The sequence below is a fragment of the Lissotriton vulgaris genome, chromosome 9 (genome assembly GCF_964263255.1).
Source record: "Lissotriton vulgaris chromosome 9, aLisVul1.2, whole genome shotgun sequence".
In the NCBI taxonomy this organism is placed as follows: Eukaryota; Metazoa; Chordata; class Amphibia; order Caudata; family Salamandridae; genus Lissotriton; species Lissotriton vulgaris.
The window spans coordinates 138176764-138202791 of NC_141697.1; positions in this window are offsets into that span (position 1 = coordinate 138176764).

The window sequence follows — 26028 nt, forward strand, 5'->3', positions numbered from 1 at the left end:
AACCAGTCCAAAGATCAGGGCTTGATCCATCACCGTTATTTATCTCACTGCACCATCCGAGTTCAGAACCTGGCTATATGCAAATCAGTCTGTCCCTGGCCCAGTGCATCATGGGAACAGGGCAGACTAAACTACCAAGCCAATTCTTCACCAGAAAGGAGACGAGCTACCGGGGACCGGTTTCTGGCATTTCAGCCGTCTTCGGCCAGGCTTGCTTGAATCCTGATGGTGCAGTGAGAAAGGGACTCATGTCTGAGTATACCCTGTCACACCTATAGTGGCCAAAACGATGCAGAAATGGGGGTGGATATGAACAGAGTGTCTGAATTAAGCAAACCACTCTTACCCTTTCCAAAGATCAGGGCTTGATCCATCACCGTTATTTATCTCACTGCACCATCGCAGTTCAGAACCTGGCTATATGCAAATCAGTCTGTCCCTGGCCCAGTGCATCATGGGAACAGGGCAGACTAAACTACCAAGCCAATTCTTCACCAGAAAGGAGACAAGCTACCGGGGACCGGTTTCTGGCATTTCAGCCGTCTTCGGCCCAGCTTGCTTGAATCCTGATGGTGCAGTGAGAAAGGGACTCATGTTTGAGTATACCCTGCCACACCTATAGTGGCCAAAAACGATACAGAAATGGGGGTGGTGATGAACAGAGTGTCTGAATTAAGCAGAACACTCTTACCCAGTCCAAAGATCAGGGCTTGATCCATCACCGTTATTTATCTCACTGCACCATCCCAGTTCAGAACCGGGCTATATGCAAATCAGTGTGTCCCTGGCCCAGTGCATCATGGGAACAGGGCAGACTAAAGTACCAAGCCAATTCTTCACCAGAAAGGAGACAAGCTACCGAGGGCCGGTTTCTGGCATTTCAGCCGTCTTCGGCCCGGCTTGCTTGAATCCTGATGGTGCAGTGAGAAAGGGACTCATGTCTGAGTATACCCTGCCACATCTATAGTGGCCACAACGATGCAGAAATGGGGGTGGTGATGAACAGAGTGTCTGAATTAAGCAGACCACTCTTACCCAGTCCAAAGATCAGGGCTTGATCCATCACCATTATTTATCTCACTGCACCATCCCAGTTCAGAACCTGGCTATATGCAAATCAGTCTGTCCTTGGCCCAGTGCATCATGGGAACAGGGCAGACTAAACTACCAAGCCAATTCTTCACCAGAAAGGAGACAAGCTACCGGGGACCGGTTTCTGGCATTTCAGCCGTCTTCGGCCCGGCTTGCTTGAATCCTGATGGTGCAGTGAGAAAGGGACTCATGTCTGAGTATACCCTGCCACACCTATAGTGGCCAAAAATGATACAGAAATGGGGGTGGTGATGAACAGAGTGTCTGAATTAAGCAGACCACTCTTACCCAGTCCAAAGATCAGGGCTTGATCCATCACCATTATTTATCCCACTGCACCATCCCAGTTCAGAACCTGGCTATATGCAAATCAGTCTGTCCTTGGCCCAGTGCATCATGGGAACAGGGCAGACTAAACTACCAAGCCAATTCTTCACCAGAAAGGAGACAAGCTACCGGGGACCGGTTTCTGGCATTTCAGCCGTCTTTGGCCCGGCTTGCTTGAATCCTGATGGTGCAGTGAGAAAGGGACTCATGTCTGAGTATACCCTGCCACACCTATAGTGGCCAAAAATGATACAGAAATGGGGGTGGTGATGAACAGAGTGTCTGAATTAAGCAGACCACTCTTACCCAGTCCAAAGATCAGGGCTTGATCCATCACCATTATTTATCTCACTGCACCATCCCAGTTCAGAACCTGGCTATATGCAAATCAGTCTGTCCCTGGCCCAGTGCATCATGGGAACAGGGCAGACTAAACTACCAAGCCAATTCTTCACCAGAAAGGAGACAAGCTACCGGGGACCGGTTTCTGGCATTTCAGCCGTCTTCGGCCCGGCTTGCTTGAATCCTGATGGTGCAGTGAGAAAGGGACTCATGTCTGAGTATACCCTGCCACATCTATAGTGGCCAAAACGATGCAGAAATGGGGGTAGTGATGAACAGAGTGTCTGAATTAAGCAAACCACTCTTACCCAGTCCAAAGATCAGGGCTTGATCCATCACCGTTATTTATCTCACTGCACCATCCCAGTTCAGAACCTGGCTATATGCAAATCAGTCTGTCCCTGGCCCAGTGCATCATGGGAACAGGGCAGACTAAACTACCAAGCCAATTCTTCACCAGAAAGGAGACAAGCTACCGGGGACCGGTTTCTGGCATTTCAGCCGTCTTCGGCCTGGCTTGCTTGAATCCTGATGGTGCAGTGAGAAAGGGACTCATGTTTGAGTATACCCTGCCACACCTATAGAGGCCAAAAACGATACAGAAATGGGGGTGGTGATGAACAGAGTGTCTGAATTAAGCAGACCACTCTTACCCAGTCCAAAAATCAGGGCTTGATCCATCACCGTTACTTATCTCACTGCACCATCCCAGTTCAGAACCTGGCTATATGCAAATCAGTCTGTGACTGGGCCAGTGCATCATGGGAACAGGGCAGACTAAACTACCAAGCCAATTCTTCACCAGAAAGGAGACAAGCTACCGGGAACCGGTTTCTGGCATTTCAGCCGTCTTCAGCCCGGCTTGCTTGAATCCTGATGGTGCAGTGAGAAAGGGACTCATGTCTGAGTATACACTGCCACACCTTTAGTGGCCAAAAACGATACAGAAATGTGGGTGGTGATGAACAGAGTGTCTGAATTAAGCAGACCACTCTTACCCAGTCCAAAGATCAGGGCTTGATCCATCACCGTTATTTATCTCACTGCACCATCCCAGTTCAGAACCTGGCTTTATGCAAATCAGTCTGTCCCTGGCCCAGTGCATCATGGGAACAGGGCAGACTAAACTACCACGCCAATTCTTCACCAGAAAGGAGACAAGCTACCGGGGACCGGTTTCTGGCATTTCAGCCGTCTTCGGCCCAGCTTGCTTGAATCCTGATGGTGCAGTGAGAAAGGGACTTATGTCTGAGTATACCCTGCCACACCTATAGTGGCCAAAACGATACAGAAATGGGGGTGGTGATGAACAGAGTGTCTGAATTAAGCAGACCACTCTTACCCAGTCCAAAGATCAGGGCTTGATCCATCACCATTATTTATCTCACTGCACCATCCCAGTTCAGAACCTGGCTATATGCAAATCAGTCTGTCCTTGGCCCAGTGCATCATGGGAACAGGGCAGACTAAACTACCAAGCCAATTCTTCACCAGAAAGGAGACAAGCTACCGGGGACCGGTTTCTGGCATTTCAGCCGTCTTCGGCCCGGCTTGCTTGAATCCTGATGGTGCAGTGAGAAAGGGACTCATGTCTGAGTATACCCTGCCACACCTATAGTAGCCAAAAATGATACAGAAATGGGGGTGGTGATGAACAGAGTGTCTGAATTAAGCAGACCACTCTTACCCAGTCCAAAGATCAGGGCTTGATCCATCACCGTTATTTATCTCACTGCACCATCCCAGTTCAGAACCTGGCTATATGCAAATCAGTCTGTCCCTGGCCCAGTGCATCATGGGAACAGGGCAGACTAAACTACCAAGCCAATTCTTCACCAGAAAGGAGACAAGCTACCGGGGACCGGTTTCTGGCATTTCAGCCGTCTTCGGCCAGGCTTGCTTGAATCCTGATGGTGCAGTGAGAAAGGGACTCATCTCTGAGTATACCCTGCCACACCTATAGTGGCCAAAACGATGCAGAAATGGGGGTGGTGATGAACAGAGTGTCTGAATTAAGCAAACCACTCTTACCCTTTCCAAAGATCAGGGCTTGATCCATCACCGTTATTTATCTCACTGCACCATCGCAGTTCAGAACCTGGCTATATGCAAATCAGTCTGTCCCTGGCCCAGTGCATCATGGGAACAGGGCAGACTAAACTACCAAGCCAATTCTTCACCAGAAAGGAGACAAGCTACCGGGGACCGGTTTCTGGCATTTCAGCCGTCTTCGGCCCAGCTTGCTTGAATCCTGATGGTGCAGTGAGAAAGGGACTCATGTCTGAGTATACCCTGCCACACCTATAGTGGCCAAAAACGATACAGAAATGGGGGTGGTGATGAACAGAGTGTCTGAATTAAGCGGACCACTCTTACCCAGTCCAAAGATCAGGGCTTGATCCATCACCGTTATTTATCTCACTGCACCATCCCAGTTCAGAACCTGGCTATATGCAAATCAGTGTGTCCCTGGCCCAGTGCATCATGGGAACAGGGCAGACTAAACTACCAAGCCAATTCTTCACCAGAAAGGAGACAAGCTACCGGGGGCCTGTTTCTGGCATTTCAGCCGTCTTCGGCCCGGCTTGCTTGAATCCTGATGGTGCAGTGAGAAAGGGACTCATGTCTGAGTATACCCTGCCACATCTATGGTGGCCAAAACGATGCAGAAATGGGGGTGGTGATGAACAGAGTGTCTGAATTAAGCAGACCACTCTTACCCAGTCCAAAGATCAGGGCTTGATCCATCACCGTTATTTATCTCACTGCACCATCCCAGTTCAGAACCTGGCTTTATGCAAATCAGTCTGTCCCTGGCTCAGTGCATCATGGGAACAGGGCAGACTAAACTACCAAGCCAATTCTTCACCAGAAAGGAGACAAGCTACCGGGGACCGGTTTCTGGCATTTCAGCCGTCTTCGGCCCAGCTTGCTTGAATCCTGATGGTGCAGTGAGAAAGGGACTTATGTCTGAGTATACCCTGCCACACCTATAGTGGCCAAAACGATACAGAAATGGGGGTGGTGATGAACAGAGTGTCTGAATTAAGCAGACCACTCTTACCCAGTCCAAAGATCAGGGCTTGATCCATCACCATTATTTATCTCACTGCACCATCCCAGTTCAGAACCTGGCTATATGCAAATCAGTCTGTCCTTGGCCCAGTGCATCATGGGAACAGGGCAGACTAAACTACCAAGCCAATTCTTCACCAGAAAGGAGACAAGCTACCGGGGACCGGTTTCTGGCATTTCAGCCGTCTTCGGCCCGGCTTGCTTGAATCCTGATGGTGCAGTGAGAAAGGGACTCATGTCTGAGTATACCCTGCCACACCTATAGTGGCCAAAAATGATACAGAAATGGGGGTGGTGATGAACAGAGTGTCTGAATTAAGCAGACCACTCTTACCCAGTCCAAAGATCAGGGCTTGATCCATCACCGTTATTTATCTCACTGCACCATCCCAGTTCAGAACCTGGCTATATGCAAATCAGTCTGTCCCTGGCCCAGTGCATCATGGGAACAGGGCAGACTAAACTACCAAGCCAATTCTTCACCAGAAAGGAGACAAGCTACCGGGGACCGGTTTCTGGCATTTCAGCCGTCTTCGGACAGGCTTGCTTGAATCCTGATGGTGCAGTGAGAAAGGGACTCATGTCTGAGTATACCCTGCCACACCTATAGTGGCCAAAACGATGCAGAAATGGGGGTGGTGATGAACAGAGTGTCTGAATTAAGCAAACCACTCTTACCCAGTCCAAAGATCAGGGCTTGATCCATCACCGTTATTTATCTCACTGCACCATCCCAGTTCAGAACCTGGCTATATGCAAATCAGTCTGTCCCTGGCCCAGTGCATCATGGGAACAGGGCAGACTAAACTATCAAGCCAATTCTTCACCAGAAAGGAGACAAGCTACCGGGGACCGGTTTCTGGCATTTCAGCCGTCTTCGGCCCAGCTTGCTTGAATCCTGATGGTGCAGTGAGAAAGGGACTCATGTCTGAGTATACCCTGCCACACCTATAGTGGCCAAAAACGATACAGAAATGGGGGTGGTGATGAACAGAGTGTCTGAATTAAGCAGACCACTCTTACCCAGTCCAAAAATCAGGGCTTGATCCATCACAGTTATTTAGCTCACTGCACCATCCCAGTTCAGAACCTGGCTTTATGCAGATCAGTCTGTCCCTGGCCCAGTGCATCATGGGAACAGAGCAGACTAAACTACCAAGCCAATTCTTCACCAGAAAGGAGACAAGCTACCGGGGACCGGTTTCTGGCATTTCAGCCGTCTTCGGCCCGGCTTGCTTGAATCCTGATGGTGCAGTGAGAAAGGGACTCATGTCTGAGTATACCCTGCCACACCTATAGTGGCCGAAACGATGCAGAAATGGGGGTGGTGATGAACAGAGTGTCTGAATTAGGCAAACCACTCTTACCCAGTCCAAAGATCAGGGCTTGATCCATCACCGTTATTTATCTCACTGCACCATCCCAGTTCAGAACCTGGCTATATGCAAATCAGTCTGTCCCTGGTCCAGTGCATTATGGGAACAGGGCAGACTAAACTACCAAGCCAATTCTTCACCAGAAAGGAGACAAGCTGCCGGGGACCGGTTTCTGGCATTTCAGCCGTCTTCGGCCCGGCTTGCTTGAATCCTGATGGTGCAGTGAGAAAGGGACTCATGTCTGAGTATACCCTGCCACACCTATAGTGGCCAAAAATGATACAGAAATGGGGGTGGTGATGAACAGAGTGTCTGAATTAAGCAGACCACTCTTACCCAGTACAAAGATCAGGGCTTGATCCATCACCGTTATTTATCTCACTGCACCATCCCAGTTCAGAACCTGGCTATATGCAAATCAGTCTGTCCCTGGCCCATTGCATCATGGGAACAGGGCAGACTAAACTACCAAGCCAATTCTTCACCAGAAAGGAGACAAGCTACCGGGGACCGGTTTCTGGCATTTCAGCCGTCTTCGGCCAGGCTTGCTTGAATCCTGATGGTGCAGTGAGAAAGGGACTCATGTCTGAGTATACCCTGCCACACCTATAGTGGCCAAAACGATGCAGAAATGGGGGTGGTGATGAACAGAGTGTCTGAATTAAGCAAACCACTCTTACCCAGTCCAAAGATCAGGGCTTGATCCATCACCGTTATTTATCTCACTGCACCATCCCAGTTCAGAACCTGGCTATATGCAAATCAGTGTGTCCCTGGCCCAGTGCATCATGGGAACAGGGCAGACTAAACTATCAAGCCAATTCTTCACCAGAAAGGAGACAAGCTACCGGGGACCGGTTTCTGGCATTTCAGCCGTCTTCGGCCCAGCTTGCTTGAATCCTGATGGTGCAGTGAGAAAGGGACTCATGTCTGAGTATACCCTGCCACACCTATAGTGGCCAAAAACGATACAGAAATGGGGGTGGTGATGAACAGAGTGTCTGAATTAAGCAGACCACTCTTACCCAGTCCAAAAATCAGGGCTTGATCCATCACAGTTATTTATCTCACTGCACCATCCCAGTTCAGAACCTGGCTTTATGCAGATCAGTCTGTCCCTGGCCCAGTGCATCATGGGAACAGAGCAGACTAAACTACCAAGCCAATTCTTCACCAGAAAGGAGACAAGCTACCGGGGACCGGTTTCTGGCATTTCAGCCGTCTTCGGCCCGGCTTGCTTGAATCCTGATGGTGCAGTGAGAAAGGGACTCATGTCTGAGTATACCCTGCCACACCTATAGTGGCCAAAACGATGCAGAAATGGGGGTGGTGATGAACAGAGTGTCTGAATTAGGCAAACCACTCTTACCCAGTCCAAAGATCAGGGCTTGATCCATCACCGTTATTTATCTCACTGCACCATCCCAGTTCAGAACCTGGCTATATGCAAATCAGTCTGTCCCTGGTCCAGTGCATTATGGGAACAGGGCAGACTAAACTACCAAGCCAATTCTTCACCAGAAAGGAGACAAGCTGGCGGGGACCGGTTTCTGGCATTTCAGCCGTCTTCGGCCCGGCTTGCTTGAATCCTGATGGTGCAGTGAGAAAGGGACTCATGTCTGAGTATACCCTGCCACACCTATAGTGGCCAAAAATGATACAGAAATGGGGGTGGTGATGAACAGAGTGTCTGAATTAAGCAGACCACTCTTACCCAGTCCAAAGATCAGGGCTTGATCCATCACCGTTATTTATCTCACTGCACCATCCCAGTTCAGAACCTGGCTATATGCAAATCAGTCTGTCCCTGGCCCAGTGCATCATGGGAACAGGGCAGACTAATCTACCAAGCCAATTCTTCACCAGAAAGGAGACAAGCTACCGGGGACCGGTTTCTGGCATTTCAGCCGTCTTTGGCCCAGCTTGCTTGAATCCTGATGGTGCAGTGAGAAAGGGACTTATGTCTGAGTATACCCTGCCACACCTATAGTGGCCAAAACGATACAGAAATGGGGGTGGTGATGAACAGAGTGTCTGAATTAAGCAGACCACTCTTACCCAGTCCAAAGATCAGGGCTTGATCCATCACCATTATTTATCTCACTGCACCATCCCAGTTCAGAACCTGGCTATATGCAAATCAGTCTGTCCTTGGCCCAGTGCATCATGGGAACAGGGCAGACTAAACTACCAAGCCAATTCTTCACCAGAAAGGAGACAAGCTACCGGGGACCGGTTTCTGGCATTTCAGCCGTCTTCGGCCCGGCTTGCTTGAATCCTGATCTTGCAGTGAGAAAGGGACTCATGTCTGAGTATACCCTGCCACACCTATAGTGGCCAAAAATGATACAGAAATGGGGGTGGTGATGAACAGAGTGTCTGAATTAAGCAGACCACTCTTACCCAGTCCAAAGATCAGGGCTTGATCCATCACCGTTATTTATCTCACTGCACCATCCCAGTTCAGAACCTGGCTATATGCAAATCAGTCTGTCCCTGGTCCAGTGCATTATGGGAACAGGGCAGACTAAACTACCAAGCCAATTCTTCACCAGAAAGGAGACAAGCTGCCGGGGACCGGTTTCTGGCATTTCAGCCGTCTTCGGCCCGGCTTGCTTGAATCCTGATGGTGCAGTGAGAAAGGGACTCATGTCTGAGTATACCCTGCCACACCTATAGTGGCCAAAAATGATACAGAAATGGGGGCGGTGATGAACAGAGTGTCTGAATTAAGCAGACCACTCTTACCCAGTCCAAAGATCAGGGCTTGATCCATCACCGTTATTTATCTCACTGCACCATCCCAGTTCAGAACCTGGCTATATGCAAATCAGTCTGTCCCTGGCCCAGTGCATCATGGGAACAGGGCAGACTAAACTACCAAGCCAATTCTTCACCAGAAAGGAGACAAGCTACCGGGGACCGGTTTCTGGCATTTCAGCCGTCTTCAGCCAGGCTTGCTTGAATCCTGATGGTGCAGTGAGAAAGGGACTTATGTCTGAGTATACCCTGCCACACCTATAGTGGCCAAAACGATGCAGAAATGGGGGTGGTGATGAACAGAGTGTCTGAATTAAGCAAACCACTCTTACCCAGTCCAAAGATCAGGGCTTGATCCATCACCGTTATTTATCTCACTGCACCATCCCAGTTCAGAACCTGGCTATATGCAAATCAGTGTGTCCCTGGCCCAGTGCATCATGGGAACAGGGCAGACTAAACTATCAAGCCAATTCTTCACCAGAAAGGAGACAAGCTACCGGGGACCGGTTTCTGGCATTTCAGCCGTCTTCGGCCCAGCTTGCTTGAATCCTGATGGTGCAGTGAGAAAGGGACTCATGTCTGAGTATACCCTGCCACACCTATAGTGGCCAAAAACGATACAGAAATGGGGGTGGTGATGAACAGAGTGTCTGAATTAAGCAGACCACTCTTACCCAGCCCAAAAATCAGGGCTTGATCCATCACAGTTATTTATCTCACTGCACCATCCCAGTTCAGAACCTGGCTTTATGCAGATCAGTCTGTCCCTGGCCCAGTGCATCATGGGAACAGAGCAGACTAAACTACCAAGCCAATTCTTCACCAGAAAGGAGACAAGCTACCGGGGACCGGTTTCTGGCATTTCAGCCGTCTTCGGCCCGGCTTGCTTGAATCCTGATGGTGCAGTGAGAAAGGGACTCATGTCTGAGTATACCCTGCCACACCTATAGTGGCCAAAACGATGCAGAAATGGGGGTGGTGATGAACAGAGTGTCTGAATTAGGCAAACCACTCTTACCCAGTCCAAAGATCAGGGCTTGATCCATCACCGTTATTTATCTCACTGCACCATCCCAGTTCAGAACCTGGCTATATGCAAATCAGTCTGTCCCTGGTCCAGTGCATTATGGGAACAGGGCAGACTAAACTACCAAGCCAATTCTTCACCAGAAAGGAGACAAGCTGCCGGGGACCGGTTTCTGGCATTTCAGCCGTCTTCGGCCCGGCTTGCTTGAATCCTGATGGTGCAGTGAGAAAGGGACTCATGTCTGAGTATACCCTGCCACACCTATAGTGGCCAAAAATGATACAGAAATGGGGGTGGTGATGAACAGAGTGTCTGAATTAAGCAGACCACTCTTACCCAGTCCAAAGATCAGGGCTTGATCCATCACCGTTATTTATCTCACTGCACCATCCCAGTTCAGAACCTGGCTATATGCAAATCAGTCTGTCCCTGGCCCAGTGCATCATGGGAACAGGGCAGACTAATCTACCAAGCCAATTCTTCACCAGAAAGGAGACAAGCTACCGGGGACCGGTTTCTGGCATTTCAGCCGTCTTCGGCCCAGCTTGCTTGAATCCTGATGGTGCAGTGAGAAAGGGACTTATGTCTGAGTATACCCTGCCACACCTATAGTGGCCAAAACGATACAGAAATGGGGGTGGTGATGAACAGAGTGTCTGAATTAAGCAGACCACTCTTACCCAGTCCAAAGATCAGGGCTTGATCCATCACCATTATTTATCTCACTGCACCATCCCAGTTCAGAACCTGGCTATATGCAAATCAGTCTGTCCTTGGCCCAGTGCATCATGGGAACAGGGCAGACTAAACTACCAAGCCAATTCTTCACCAGAAAGGAGACAAGCTACCGGGGACCGGTTTCTGACATTTCAGCCGTCTTCGGCCCGGCTTGCTTGAATCCTGATGGTGCAGTGAGAAAGGGACTCATGTCTGAGTATACCCTGCCACACCTATAGTGGCCAAAAATGATACAGAAATGGGGGTGGTGATGAACAGAGTGTCTGAATTAAGCAGACCACTCTTACCCAGTCCAAAGATCAGGGCTTGATCCATCACCGTTATTTATCTCACTGCACCATCCCAGTTCAGAACCTGGCTATATGCAAATCAGTCTGTCCCTGGCCCAGTGCATCATGGGAACAGGGCAGACTAAACTACCAAGCCAATTCTTCACCAGAAAGGAGACAAGCTACCGGGGACCGGTTTCTGGCATTTCAGCCGTCTTCGGCCAGGCTTGCTTGAATCCTGATGGTGCAGTGAGAAAGGGACTCATGTCTGAGTATACCCTGCCACACCTATAGTGGCCAAAATGATGCAGAAATGGGGGTGGTGATGAACAGAGTGTCTGAATTAAGCAAACCACTCTTACCCAGTCCAAAGATCAGGGCTTGATCCATCACTGTTATTTATCTCACTGCACCATCCCAGTTCAGAACCTGGCTATATGCAAATCAGTCTGTCCCTGGCCCAGTGCATCATGGGAACAGGGCAGACTAAACTATCAAGCCAATTCTTCACCAGAAAGGAGACAAGCTACCGGGGACCGGTTTCTGGCATTTCAGCCGTCTTCGGCCCAGCTTGCTTGAATCCTGATGGTGCAGTGAGAAAGGGACTCATGTCTGAGTATACCCTGCCACACCTATAGTGGCCAAAAACGATACAGAAATGGGGGTGGTGATGAACAGAGTGTCTGAATTAAGCAGACCACTCTTACCCAGTCCAAAAATCAGGGCTTGATCCATCACCGTTATTTATCTCACTGCACCATCGCAGTTCAGAACCTGGCTATATGCAAATCAGTCTGTCCCTGGCCCAGTGCATCATGGGAACAGGGCAGACTAAACTACCAAGCCAATTCTTCACCAGAAAGGAGACAAGCTACCGGGGACCGGTTTCTGGCATTTCAGCCGTCTTCGGCCCAGCTTGCTTGAATCCTGATGGTGCAGTGAGAAAGGGACTCATGTCTGAGTATACCCTGCCACACCTATAGTGGCCAAAAACGATACAGAAATGGGGGTGGTGATGAACAGAGTGTCTGAATTAAGCAGACCACTCTTACCCAGTCCAAAGATCAGGGCTTGATCCATCACCGTTATTTATCTCACTGCACCATCCCAGTTCAGAACCTGGCTATATGCAAATCAGTGTGTCCCTGGCCCAGTGCATCATGGGAACAGGGCAGACTAAACTACCAAGCCAATTCTTCACCAGAAAGGAGACAAGCTACCGGGGGCCGGTTTCTGGCATTTCAGCCGTCTTCGGCCCGGCTTGCTTGAATCCTGATGGTGCAGTGAGAAAGGGACTCATGTCTGAGTATACCCTGCCACATCTATGGTGGCCAAAACGATGCAGAAATGGGGGTGGTGATGAACAGAGTGTCTGAATTAAGCAGACCACTCTTACCCAGTCCAAAGATCAGGGCTTGATCCATCACCGTTATTTATCTCACTGCACCATCCCAGTTCAGAACCTGGCTTTATGCAAATCAGTCTGTCCCTGGCTCAGTGCATCATGGGAACAGGGCAGACTAAACTACCAAGCCAATTCTTCACCAGAAAGGAGACAAGCTACCGGGGACCGGTTTCTGGCATTTCAGCCGTCTTCGGCCCAGCTTGCTTGAATCCTGATGGTGCAGTGAGAAAGGGACTTATGTCTGAGTATACCCTGCCACACCTATAGTGGCCAAAACGATACAGAAATGGGGGTGGTGATGAACAGAGTGTCTGAATTAAGCAGACCACTCTTACCCAGTCCAAAGATCAGGGCTTGATCCATCACCATTATTTATCTCACTGCACCATCCCAGTTCAGAACCTGGCTATATGCAAATCAGTCTGTCCTTGGCCCAGTGCATCATGGGAACAGGGCAGACTAAACTACCAAGCCAATTCTTCACCAGAAAGGAGACAAGCTACCGGGGACCGGTTTCTGGCATTTCAGCCGTCTTCGGCCCGGCTTGCTTGAATCCTGATGGTGCAGTGAGAAAGGGACTCATGTCTGAGTATACCCTGCCACACCTATAGTAGCCAAAAATGATACAGAAATGGGGGTGGTGATGAACAGAGTGTCTGAATTAAGCAGACCACTCTTACCCAGTCCAAAGATCAGGGCTTGATCCATCACCGTTATTTATCTCACTGCACCATCCCAGTTCAGAACCTGGCTATATGCAAATCAGTCTGTCCCTGGCCCAGTGCATCATGGGAACAGGGCAGACTAAACTACCAAGCCAATTCTTCACCAGAAAGGAGACAAGCTACCGGGGACCGGTTTCTGGCATTTCAGCCGTCTTCGGCCAGGCTTGCTTGAATCCTGATGGTGCAGTGAGAAAGGGACTCATGTCTGAGTATACCCTGCCACACCTATAGTGGCCAAAACGATGCAGAAATGGGGGTGGTGATGAACAGAGTGTCTGAATTAAGCAAACCACTCTTACCCAGTCCAAAGATCAGGGCTTGATCCATCACCGTTATTTATCTCACTGCACCATCCCAGTTCAGAACCTGGCTTTATGCAAATCAGTCTGTCCCTGGCCCAGTGCATCATGGGAACAGGGCAGACTAAACTACCAAGCCAATTCTTCACCAGAAAGGAGACAAGCTACCGGGGACCGGTTTCTGGCATTTCAGCCGTCTTCGGCCCGGCTTGCTTGAATCCTGATGGTGCAGTGAGAAAGGGACTCATGTCTGAGTATACCCTGCCACACCTATAGTGGCCAAAAACGATACAGAAATGGGGGTGGTGATGAACAGAGTGTCTGAATTAAGCAGACCACTCTTACCCAGTCCAAAAATCAGGGCTTGATCCATCACAGTTATTTATCTCACTGCACCATCCCAGTTCAGAACCTGGCTTTATGCAGATCAGTCTGTCCCTGGCCCAGTGCATCATGGGAACAGAGCAGACTAAACTACCAAGCCAATTCTTCACCAGAAAGGAGACAAGCTACCGGGGACCGGTTTCTGGCATTTCAGCCGTCTTCGGCCCGGCTTGCTTGAATCCTGATGGTGCAGTGAGAAAGGGACTCATGTCTGAGTATACCCTGCCACACCTATAGTGGCCAAAACGATGCAGAAATGGGGGTGGTGATGAACAGAGTGTCTGAATTAGGCAAACCACTCTTACCCAGTCCAAAGATCAGGGCTTGATCCATCACCGTTATTTATCTCACTGCACCATCCCAGTTCAGAACCTGGCTATATGCAAATCAGTCTGTCCCTGGTCCAGTGCATTATGGGAACAGGGCAGACTAAACTACCAAGCCAATTCTTCACCAGAAAGGAGACAAGCTGCCGGGGACCGGTTTCTGGCAATTCAGCCGTCTTCGGCCCGGCTTGCTTGAATCCTGATGGTGCAGTGAGAAAGGGACTCATGTCTGAGTATACCCTGCCACACCTATAGTGGCCAAAAATGATACAGAAATGGGGGTGGTGATGAACAGAGTGTCTGAATTAAGCAGACCACTCTTACCCAGTCCAAAGATCAGGGCTTGATCCATCACCGTTATTTATCTCACTGCACCATCCCAGTTCAGAACCTGGCTATATGCAAATCAGTCTGTCCCTGGCCCAGTGCATCATGGGAACAGGGCAGACTAAACTACCAAGCCAATTCTTCACCAGAAAGGAGACAAGCTACCGGGGACCGGTTTCTGGCATTTCAGCCGTCTTCGGCCAGGCTTGCTTGAATCCTGATGGTGCAGTGAGAAAGGGACTCATGTCTGAGTATACCCTGCCACACCTATAGTGGCCAAAACGATGCAGAAATGGGGGTGGTGATGAACAGAGTGTCTGAATTAAGCAAACCACTCTTACCCAGTCCAAAGATCAGGGCTTGATCCATCACCGTTATTTATCTCACTGCACCATCCAAGTTCAGAACCTGGCTATATGCAAATCAGTGTGTCCCTGGCCCAGTGCATCATGGGAACAGGGCAGACTAAACTATCAAGCCAATTCTTCACCAGAAAGGAGACAAGCTACCGGGGACCGGTTTCTGGCATTTCAGCCGTCTTCGGCCCAGCTTGCTTGAATCCTGATGGTGCAGTGAGAAAGGGACTCATGTCTGAGTATACCCTGCCACACCTATAGTGGCCAAAAACGATACAGAAATGGGGGTGGTGATGAACAGAGTGTCTGAATTAAGCAGACCACTCTTACCCAGTCCAAAAATCAGGGCTTGATCCATCACAGTTATTTATCTCACTGCACCATCCCAGTTCAGAACCTGGCTTTATGCAGATCAGTCTGTCCCTGGCCCAGTGCATCATGGGAACAGAGCAGACTAAACTACCAAGCCAATTCTTCACCAGAAAGGAGACAAGCTACCGGGGACCGGTTTCTGGCATTTCAGCCGTCTTCGGCCCGGCTTGCTTGAATCCTGATGGTGCAGTGAGAAAGGGACTCATGTCTGAGTATACCCTGCCACACCTATAGTGGCCAAAACGATGCAGAAATGGGGGTGGTGATGAACAGAGTGTCTGAATTAGGCAAACCACTCTTACCCAGTCCAAAGATCAGGGCTTGATCCATCACCGTTATTTATCTCACTGCACCATCCCAGTTCAGAACCTGGCTATATGCAAATCAGTCTGTCCCTGGTCCAGTGCATTATGGGAACAGGGCAGACTAAACTACCAAGCCAATTCTTCACCAGAAAGGAGACAAGCTACCGGGGACCGGTTTCTGGCATTTCAGCCGTCTTCGGCCCAGCTTGCTTGAATCCTGATGGTGCAGTGAGAAAGGGACTTATGTCTGAGTATACCCTGCCACACCTATAGTGGCCAAAACGATACAGAAATGGGGGTGGTGATGAACAGAGTGTCTGAATTAAGCAGACCACTCTTACCCAGTCCAAAGATCAGGGCTTGATCCATCACCATTATTTATCTCACTGCACCATCCCAGTTCAGAACCTGGCTATATGCCAATCAGTCTGTCCTTGGCCCAGTGCATCATGGGAACAGGGCAGACTAAACTACCAAGCCAATTCTTCACCAGAAAGGAGACAAGCTACCGGGGACCGGTTTCTGGCATTTCAGCCGTCTTCGGCCCGGCTTGCTTGAATCCTGATGGTGCAGTGAGAAAGGGACTCATGTCTGAGTATACCCTGCCAAACCTATAGTGGCCAAAAATGATACAGAAATGGGGGTGGTGATGAACAGAGTGTCTGAATTAAGCAGACCACTCTTACCCAGTCCAAAGATCAGGGCTTGATCCATCACCGTTATTTATCTCACTGCACCATCCCAGTTCAGAACCTGGCTATATGCAAATCAGTCTGTCCCTGGTCCAGTGCATTATGGGAACAGGGCAGACTAAACTACCAAGCCAATTCTTCACCAGAAAGGAGACAAGCTGCCGGGGACCGGTTTCTGGCATTTCAGCCGTCTTCGGCCCGGCTTGCTTGAATCCTGATGGTGCAGTGAGAAAGGGACTCATGTCTGAGTATACCCTGCCACACCTATAGTGGCCAAAAATGATACAGAAATGGGGGTGGTGATGAACAGAGTGTCTGAATTAAGCAGACCACTCTTACCCAGTCCAAAGATCAGGGCTTGATCCATCACCGTTATTTATCTCACTGCACCATCCCAGTTCAGAACCTGGCTATATGCAAATCAGTCTGTCCCTGGCCCAGTGCATCATGGGAACAGGGCAGACTAAACTACCAAGCCAATTCTTCACCAGAAAGGAGACAAGCTACCGGGGACCGGTTTCTGGCATTTCAGCCGTCTTCGGCCAGGCTTGCTTGAATCCTGATGGTGCAGTGAGAAAGGGACTCATGTCTGAGTATACCCTGCCACACCTATAGTGGCCAAAACGATGCAGAAATGGGGGTGGTGATGAATAGAGTGTCTGAATTAAGCAAACCACTCTTACCCAGTCCAAAGATCAGGGCTTGATCCATCACCGTTATTTATCTCACTGCACCATCCCAGTTCAGAACCTGGCTATATGCAAATCAGTGTGTCCCTGGCCCAGTGCATCATGGGAACAGGGCAGACTAAACTACCAAGCCAATTCTTCACCAGAAAGGAGACAAGCTGCCGGGGACCGGTTTCTGGCATTTCAGCCGTCTTCGGCCCGGCTTGCTTGAATCCTGATGGTGCAGTGAGAAAGGGACTCATGTCTGAGTATACCCTGCCACACCTATAGTGGCCAAAACGATGCAGAAATGGGGGTGGTGATGAACAGAGTGTCTGAATTAGGCAAACCACTCTTACCCAGTCCAAAGATCAGGGCTTGATCCATCACCGTTATTTATCTCACTGCACCATCCCAGTTCAGAACCTGGCTATATGCAAATCAGTCTGTCCCTGGTCCAGTGCATTATGGGAACAGGGCAGACTAAACTACCAAGCCAATTCTTCACCAGAAAGGAGACAAGCTGCCGGGGACCGGTTTCTGGCATTTCAGCCGTCTTCGGCCCGGCTTGCTTGAATCCTGATGGTGCAGTGAGAAAGGGACTCATGTCTGAGTATACCCTGCCACACCTATAGTGGCCAAAAATGATACAGAAATGGGGGTGGTGATGAACAGAGTGTCTGAATTAAGCAGACCACTCTTACCCAGTCCAAAGATCAGGGCTTGATCCATCACCGTTATTTATCTCACTGCACCATCCCAGTTCAGAACCTGGCTATATGCAAATCAGTCTGTCCCTGGCCCAGTGCATCATGGGAACAGGGCAGACTAATCTACCAAGCCAATTCTTCACCAGAAAGGAGACAAGCTACCGGGGACCGGTTTCTGGCATTTCAGCCGTCTTCGGCCCAGCTTGCTTGAATCCTGATGGTGCAGTGAGAAAGGGACTTATGTCTGAGTATACCCTGCCACACCTATAGTGGCCAAAACGATACAGAAATGGGGGTGGTGATGAACAGAGTGTCTGAATTAAGCAGACCACTCTTACCCAGTCCAAAGATCAGGGCTTGATCCATCACCATTATTTATCTCACTGCACCATCCCAGTTCAGAACCTGGCTATATGCAAATCAGTCTGTCCTTGGCCCAGTGCATCATGGGAACAGGGCAGACTAAACTACCAAGCCAATTCTTCACCAGAAAGGAGACAAGCTACCGGGGACCGGTTTCTGGCATTTCAGCCGTCTTCGGCCCGGCTTGCTTGAATCCTGATGGTGCAGTGAGAAAGGGACTCATGTCTGAGTATACCCTGCCACACCTATAGTGGCCAAAAATGATACAGAAATGGGGGCGGTGATGAACAGAGTGTCTGAATTAAGCAGACCACTCTTACCCAGTCCAAAGATCAGGGCTTGATCCATCACCGTTATTTATCTCACTGCACCATCCCAGTTCAGAACCTGGCTATATGCAAATCAGTCTGTCCCTGGCCCAGTGCATCATGGGAACAGGGCAGACTAAACTACCAAGCCAATTCTTCACCAGAAAGGAGACAAGCTACCGGGGACCGGTTTCTGGCGTTTCAGCCGTCTTCGGCCAGGCTTGCTTGAATCCTGATGGTGCAGTGAGAAAGGGACTCATGTCTGAGTATACCCTGCCACACCTATAGTGGCCAAAACAATGCAGAAATGGGGGGGGTGATGAACAGAGTGTCTGAATTAAGCAAACCACTCTTACCCAGTCCAAAGATCATGGCTTGATCCATCACCGTTATTTATCTCACTGCACCATCCCAGTTCAGAACCTGGCTATATGCAAATCAGTCTGTCCCTGGCCCAGTGCATCATGGGAACAGGGCAGACTAAACTATCAAGCCAATTCTTCACCAGAAAGGAGACAAGCTACCGGGGACCGGTTTCTGGCATTTCAGCCGTCTTCGGCCCAGCTTGCTTGAATCCTGATGGTGCAGTGAGAAAGGGACTCATGTCTGAGTATACCCTGCCACACCTATAGTGGCCAAAAACGATACAGAAATGGGGGTGGTGATGAACAGAGTGTCTGAATTAAGCAGACCACTCTTACCCAGTCCAAAAATCAGGGCTTGATCCATCACAGTTATTTATCTCACTGCACCATCCCAGTTCAGAACCTGGCTTTATGCAGATCAGTCTGTCCCTGGCCCAGTGCATCATGGGAACAGAGCAGACTAAACTACCAAGCCAATTCTTCACCAGAAAGGAGACAAGCTACCGGGGACCGGTTTCTGGCATTTCAGCCGTCTTCGGCCCGGCTTGCTTGAATCCTGATGGTGCAGTGAGAAAGGGACTCATGTCTGAGTATACCCTGCCACACCTATAGTGGCCAAAACGATGCAGAAATGGGGGTGGTGATGAACAGAGTGTCTGAATTAGGCAAACCACTCTTACCCAGTCCAAAGATCAGGGCTTGATCCATCACCGTTATTTATCTCACTGCACCATCCCAGTTCAGAACCTGGCTATATGCAAATCAGTCTGTCCCTGGTCCAGTGCATTATGGGAACAGGGCAGACTAAACTACCAAGCCAATTCTTCACCAGAAAGGAGACAAGCTGCCGGGGACCGGTTTCTGGCATTTCAGCCGTCTTCGGCCCGGCTTGCTTGAATCCTGATGGTGCAGTGAGAAAGGGACTCATGTCTGAGTATACCCTGCCACACCTATAGTGGCCAAAAATGATACAGAAATGGGGGTGGTGATGAACAGAGTGTCTGAATTAAGCAGACCACTCTTACCCAGTCCAAAGATCAGGGCTTGATCCATCACCGTTATTTATCTCACTGCACCATCCCAGTTCAGAACCTGGCTATATGCAAATCAGTCTGTCCCTGGCCCAGTGCATCATGGGAACAGGGCAGACTAATCTACCAAGCCAATTCTTCACCAGAAAGGAGACAACCTACCAGGGACCGGTTTCTGGCATTTTAGCCGTCTTCGGCCCGGCTTGCTTGAATCCTGATGGTGCAATGAGAAAGGGACTCATGTCTGAGTATACCCTGCCACACCTATAGTGGCCAAAAACAATACAGAAATGGGGGTGGTGATGAACAGAGTGTCTGAATTAAGCAGACCACTCTTACCCAGTCCAAAGATCAGGGCTTGATCCATCACCGTTATTTATCTCACTGCACCATCCCAGTTCAGAACCTGGCTATATGCAAATCAGTCTGTCCCTGGCCCAGTGCATCATGGGAACAGGGCAGACTAAACTACCAAGCCAATTCTTCACCAGAAAGGAGACAAGCTACCGGGGACCGGTTTCTGGCATTTCAGCCATCTTCGGCCCAGCTTGCTTGAATCCTGATGGTGCAGTGAGAAAGGGACTCATGTCTGAGTATACCCTGCCACACCTATAGTGGCCAAAAACGATACAGAAATGGGGTGGTGATGAACAGAGTGTCTGAATTAAGCAGACCACTCTTACCCAGTCCAAAGATCAGGGCTTGATCCATCACCGTTATTTATCTCACTGCACCATCCCAGTTCAGAACCTGGCTTTATGCAAATCAGTCTGTCCCTGGCCCAGTGCATCATGGGAACAGGGCAGACTAAACTACCAAGCCAATCCTTCACCAGAAAGGAGACAAGCTACCGGGGACCGGTTTCTGGCATTTCAGCCGTCTTCGGCCCAGCTTGCTTGAATCCTGATGGTGCAGTGAGAAAGGGACTCATGTCTGAGTATACCCTGCCACACCTATAGTGGCCAAAAACGATACAGAAAAGGGGGTGGTGATGAACAGAGTGTCTGAATTAAGCAGACCACTCTTACCCAGTCCAAAGATCAGCGCTTGATCCATCACCGTTATTTATCTCACTGCACCATCCCAGTTCAGAACCTGGCTTTATGCAAATCAGTCTGTCCCTGGCCCAGTGCATCATGGGAACAGGGCAGACTAAACTACCAAGCTAATTCTTCACCAGAAAGGAGACAAGCTACCGGGGACCGGTTTCTGGCATTTCAGCCGTCTTTGGCCCGGCTTGCTTGAATCCTGATGGTGCAGTGAGAAAGGGACTCATGTCTGAGTATACCCTGCCACACCTATAGTGGCCAAAACGATGCAGAAATGGGGGTGGTGATGAACAGAGTGTCTGAATTAAGCAAACCACTCCTACCCAGTCCAAAGATCAGGGCTTGATCCATCACCGTTATTTATCTCACTGTACCAGCCCAGTTCAGAACCTGGCTATATGCAAATCAGTCTGTCCCTGGCCCAGTGCATCATGGGAACAGGGCAGACTAAACTACCAAGCCAATTCTTCACCAGAAAGGAGACAAGCTACCGGGGACCGGTTTCTGGCATTTCAGCCGTCTTCGGCCCAGCTTGCTTGAATCCTGATGGTGCAATGAGAAAGGAACTCATGTCTGAGTATACCCTGCCACACCTATAGTGGCCAAAAACGATACAGAAATGGGGGTGGTGATGAACAGAGTGTCTGAATTAAGCAGACCACTCTTACCCAGTCCAAAGATCAGGGCTTGATCCATCACCGTTATTTATCTCACTGCACCATCCCAGTTCAGAACCTGGCTTTATGCAAATCAGTCTGTCCCTGGCCCAGTGCATCATGGGAACAGGGCAGACTAAACTACCAAGCCAATTCTTCACCAGAAAGGAGACAAGCTACCGGGGACCGGTTTCTGGCATTTCAGCCGTCTTCGGCCCGGCTTGCTTGAATCCTGATGGTGCAGTGAGAAAGGGACTCATGTCTGAGTATACCCTGCCACACCTATAGTGGCCAAAAATGATACAGAAATGGGGGTGGTGATGAACAGAGTGTCTGAATTAAGCAGACCACTCTTACCCAGTCCAAAGATCAGGGCTTGATCCATCACCGTTATTTATCTCACTGCACCATCCCAGTTCAGAACCTGGCTATATGCAAATCAGTCTGTCCCTGGCCCAGTGCATCATGGGAACAGGGCAGACTAAACTACCAAGCCAATTCTTCACCAGAAAGGAGACAAGCTACCGAGGACCGGTTTCTGGCATTTCAGCCGTCTTCGGCCCAGCTTGCTTGAATCCTGATGGTGCAGTGAGAAAGGGACTCATGTCTGAGTATACCCTGCCACACCTATAGTGGCCAAAAACGATACAGAAATGGGGGTGGTGATGAACAGAGTGTCTGAATTAAGCAGACCACTCTTACCCAGTCCAAAGATCAGGGCTTGATCCATCACCGTTATTTATCTCACTGCACCATCCCAGTTCAGAACCTGGCTTTATGCAAATCAGTCTGTCCCTGGCCCAGTGCATCATGGGAACAGGGCAGACTAAACTACCAAGCCAATTCTTCACCAGAAAGGAGACAAGCTACCGGGGACCGGTTTCTGGCATTTCAGCCGTCTTCGGCCCGGCTTGCTTGAATCCTGATGGTGCAGTGAGAAAGGGACTCATGTCTGAGTATACCCTGCCACACCTATAGTGGCCAAAACGATGCAGAAATGGGGGTGGTGATGAACAGAGTGTCTGAATTAAGCAAACCACTCTTACCCAGTCCAAAGATCAGGGCTTGATCCATCACCGTTATTTATCTCACTGCACCATCCCAGTTCAGAACCTGGCTATATGCAAATCAGTCTGTCCCTGGCCCAGTGCATCATGGGAACAGGGCAGACTAAACTACCAAGCCAATTCTTCACCAGAATGGAGACAAGCTATCGGGGACCGGTTTCTGGCATTTCAGCCGTCTTCGGCCCAGCTTGCTTGAATCCTGATGGTGCAATGAGAAAGGGACTCATGTCTGAGTATACCCTGCCACACCTATAGTGGCCAAAAACAATACAGAAATGGGGGTGGTGATGAACAGAGTGTCTGAATTAAGCAGACCACTCTTACCCAGTCCAAAGATCAGGGCTTGATCCATCACCGTTATTTATCTCACTGCACCATCCCTGTTCAGAACCTGGCTATATGCAAATCAGTCTGTCCCTGGCCCAGTACATCATGGGAACAGGGCAGACTAAACTACCAAGCCAATTCTTCACCAGAAAGGAGACAAGCTACCGGGGACCGGTTTCTGGCATTTCAGCCATCTTCGGCCCGGCTTGCTTGAATCCTGATGGTGCAGTGAGAAAGGGACTCATGTCTGAGTATACCCTGCCACACCTATAGTGGCCAGAACGATGCAGAAATGGGGGTGGTGATGAACAGAGTGTCTGAATTAAGCAGACCACTCTTACCCAGTCCAAAGATCAGGGCTTGATCCATCACCGTTATTTATCTCACTGCACCATCCCAGTTCAGAACCTGGCTATATGCAAATCAGTCTGTCCCTGGCCCAGTGCATCATGGGAACAGGGCAGACTAAACTACCAAGCCAATTCTTCACCAGAAAGGAGACAAGCTACCGAGGACCGGTTTCTGGCATTTCAGCCGTCTTCGGCCCAGCTTGCTTGAATCCTGATGGTGCAGTGAGAAAGGGACTCATGTCTGAGTATACCCTGCCACACCTATAGTGGCCAAAAACGATACAGAAATGGGGGTGGTGATGAACAGAGTGTCTGAATTAAGCAGACCACTCTTACCCAGTCCAAAGATCAGGGCTTGATCCATCACCGTTATTTATCTCACTGCACCATCCCAGTTCAGAACCTGGCTTTATGCAAATCAGTCTGTCCCTGGCCCAGTGCATCATGGGAACAGGGCAGACTAAACTACCAAGCCAATTCTTCACCAGAAAGGAGACAAGCTACCGGGGACCGGTTTCTGGCATTTCAGCCGTCTTCGGCCCGGCTTGCTTGAATCCTGATGGTGCAATGAGAAAGGGACTCATGTCTGAGTATACCCTGCCACACCTATAGTGACCAAAAACAATACAGAAATGGGGGTGGTGATGAACAGAGTGTCTGAATTAAGCAGACCACTCTTACCCAGTCCAAAGATCAGGGCTTGATGCATCACCGTTATTTATCTCACTGCACCATCCCAGTTCAGAACCTGGCTATATGCAAATCAGTCTGTCCCTGGCCCAGTGCATCATGGGAACAGGGCAGACTAAACTACCAAGCCAATTCTTCACCAGAAAGGAGACAAGCTAACGGGGACTGGTTTCTGGCATTTCAGCCGTCTTCGGCCCGGCTTGCTTGAATCCTGATGGTGCAGTGAGAAAGGGACTCATGTCTGAGTATACCCTACCACACCTATAGAGGCCAAAAACGATACAGAAATGGGGGTGGTGATGAACAGAGTGTCTGAATTAAGCAGACCACTCTTACCCAGTCCAAAGATCAGGGCTTTATCCATCACCGTTATTTATCTCACTGCACCATCCCAGTTCAGAACCTGGCTATATGCAAATCAGTCTGTGCCTGGGCCAGTGCATCATGGGAACAGGGCAGACTAAACTACCAAGCCAATTCTTCACCAGAAAGGAGACAAGCTACCGGGAACCGGTTTCTGGCATTTCAGCCGTCTTCAGCCCGGCTTGCTTGAATCCTGATGGTGCAGTGAGAAAGGGACTCATGTCTGAGTATACCCTGCCACACCTTTAGTGGCCAAAAACGATACAGAAATGTGGGTGGTGATGAACACAGTGTCTGAATTAAGCAGACCACTCTTACCCAGTCCAAAGATCAGGGCTAGTTCCATCACCGTTATTTATCTCACTGCACCATCCCAGTTCAGAACCTGGCTTTATGCAAATCAGTCTGTCCCTGGCCCAGTGCATCATGGGAACAGGGCAGACTAAACTACCAAGCCAATTCTTCACCAGAAAGGAGACAAGCTACCGGGGACCGGTTTCTGGCATTTCAGCCGTCTTCGGCCCAGCTTGCTTGAATCCTGATGGTGCAGTGAGAAAGGGACTTATGTCTGAGTATACCCTGCCACACCTATAGTGGCCAAAACAATACAGAAATGGGGGTGGTGATGAACAGAGTGTCTGAATTAAGCAGACCACTCTTACCCAGTCCAAAGATCAGGGCTTGATCCATCACCATTATTTATCTCACTGCACCATCCCAGTTCAGAACCTGGCTATATGCAAATCAGTCTGTCCTTGGCCCAGTGCATCATGGGAACAGGGCAGACTAAACTACCAAGCCAATTCTTCACCAGAAAGGAGACAAGCTACCGGGGACCGGTTTCTGGCATTTCAGCCGTCTTCGGCCAGGCTTGCTTGAATCCTGATGGTGCAGTGAGAAAGGGACTCATGTCTGAGTATACCCTGCCACACCTATAGTGGCCAAAACGATGCAGAAATGGGGGTGGTGATGAACAGAGTGTCTGAATTAAGCAAACCACTCTTACCCAGTCCAAAGATCAGGGCTTGATCCATCACCGTTATTTATCTCACTGCACCATCCCAGTTCAGAACCTGGCTATATGCAAATCAGTCTGTCCCTGGCCCAGTGCATCATGGGAACAGGGCAGACTAAACTATCAAGCCAATTCTTCACCAGAAAGGAGACAAGCTACCGGGGACCGTTTTCTGGCATTTCAGCCGTCTTCGGCCCAGCTTGCTTGAATCCTGATGGTGCAGTGAGAAAGGGACTCATGTCTGAGTATACCCTGCCACACCTATAGTGGCCAAAAACAATACAGAAATGGGGGTGGTGATGAACAGAGTGTCTGAATTAAGCAGACCACTCTTACCCAGTCCAAAAATCAGGGCTTGATCCATCACAGTTAATTATCTCACTGCACCATCCCAGTTCAGAACCTGGCTTTATGCAGATCAGTCTGTCCCTGGCCCAGTGCATCATGGGAACAGAGCAGACTAAACTACCAAGCCAATTCTTCACCAGAAAGGAGACAAGCTACCGGGGACCGGTTTCTGGCATTTCAGCCGTCTTCGGCCCGGCTTGCTTGAATCCTGATGGTGCAGTGAGAAAGGGACTCATGTCTGAGTATACCCTGCCACACCTATAGTGGCCAAAACGATGCAGAAATGGGGGTGGTGATGAACAGAGTATCTGAATTAGGCAAACCACTCTTACCCAGTCCAAAGATCAGGGCTTGATCCATCACCGTTATTTATCTCACTGCACCATCCCAGTTCAGAACCTGGCTATATGCAAATCAGTCTGTCCCTGGTCCAGTGCATTATGGGAACAGGGCAGACTAAACTACCAAGCCAATTCTTCACCAGAAAGGAGACAAGCTGCCGGGGACCGGTTTCTGGC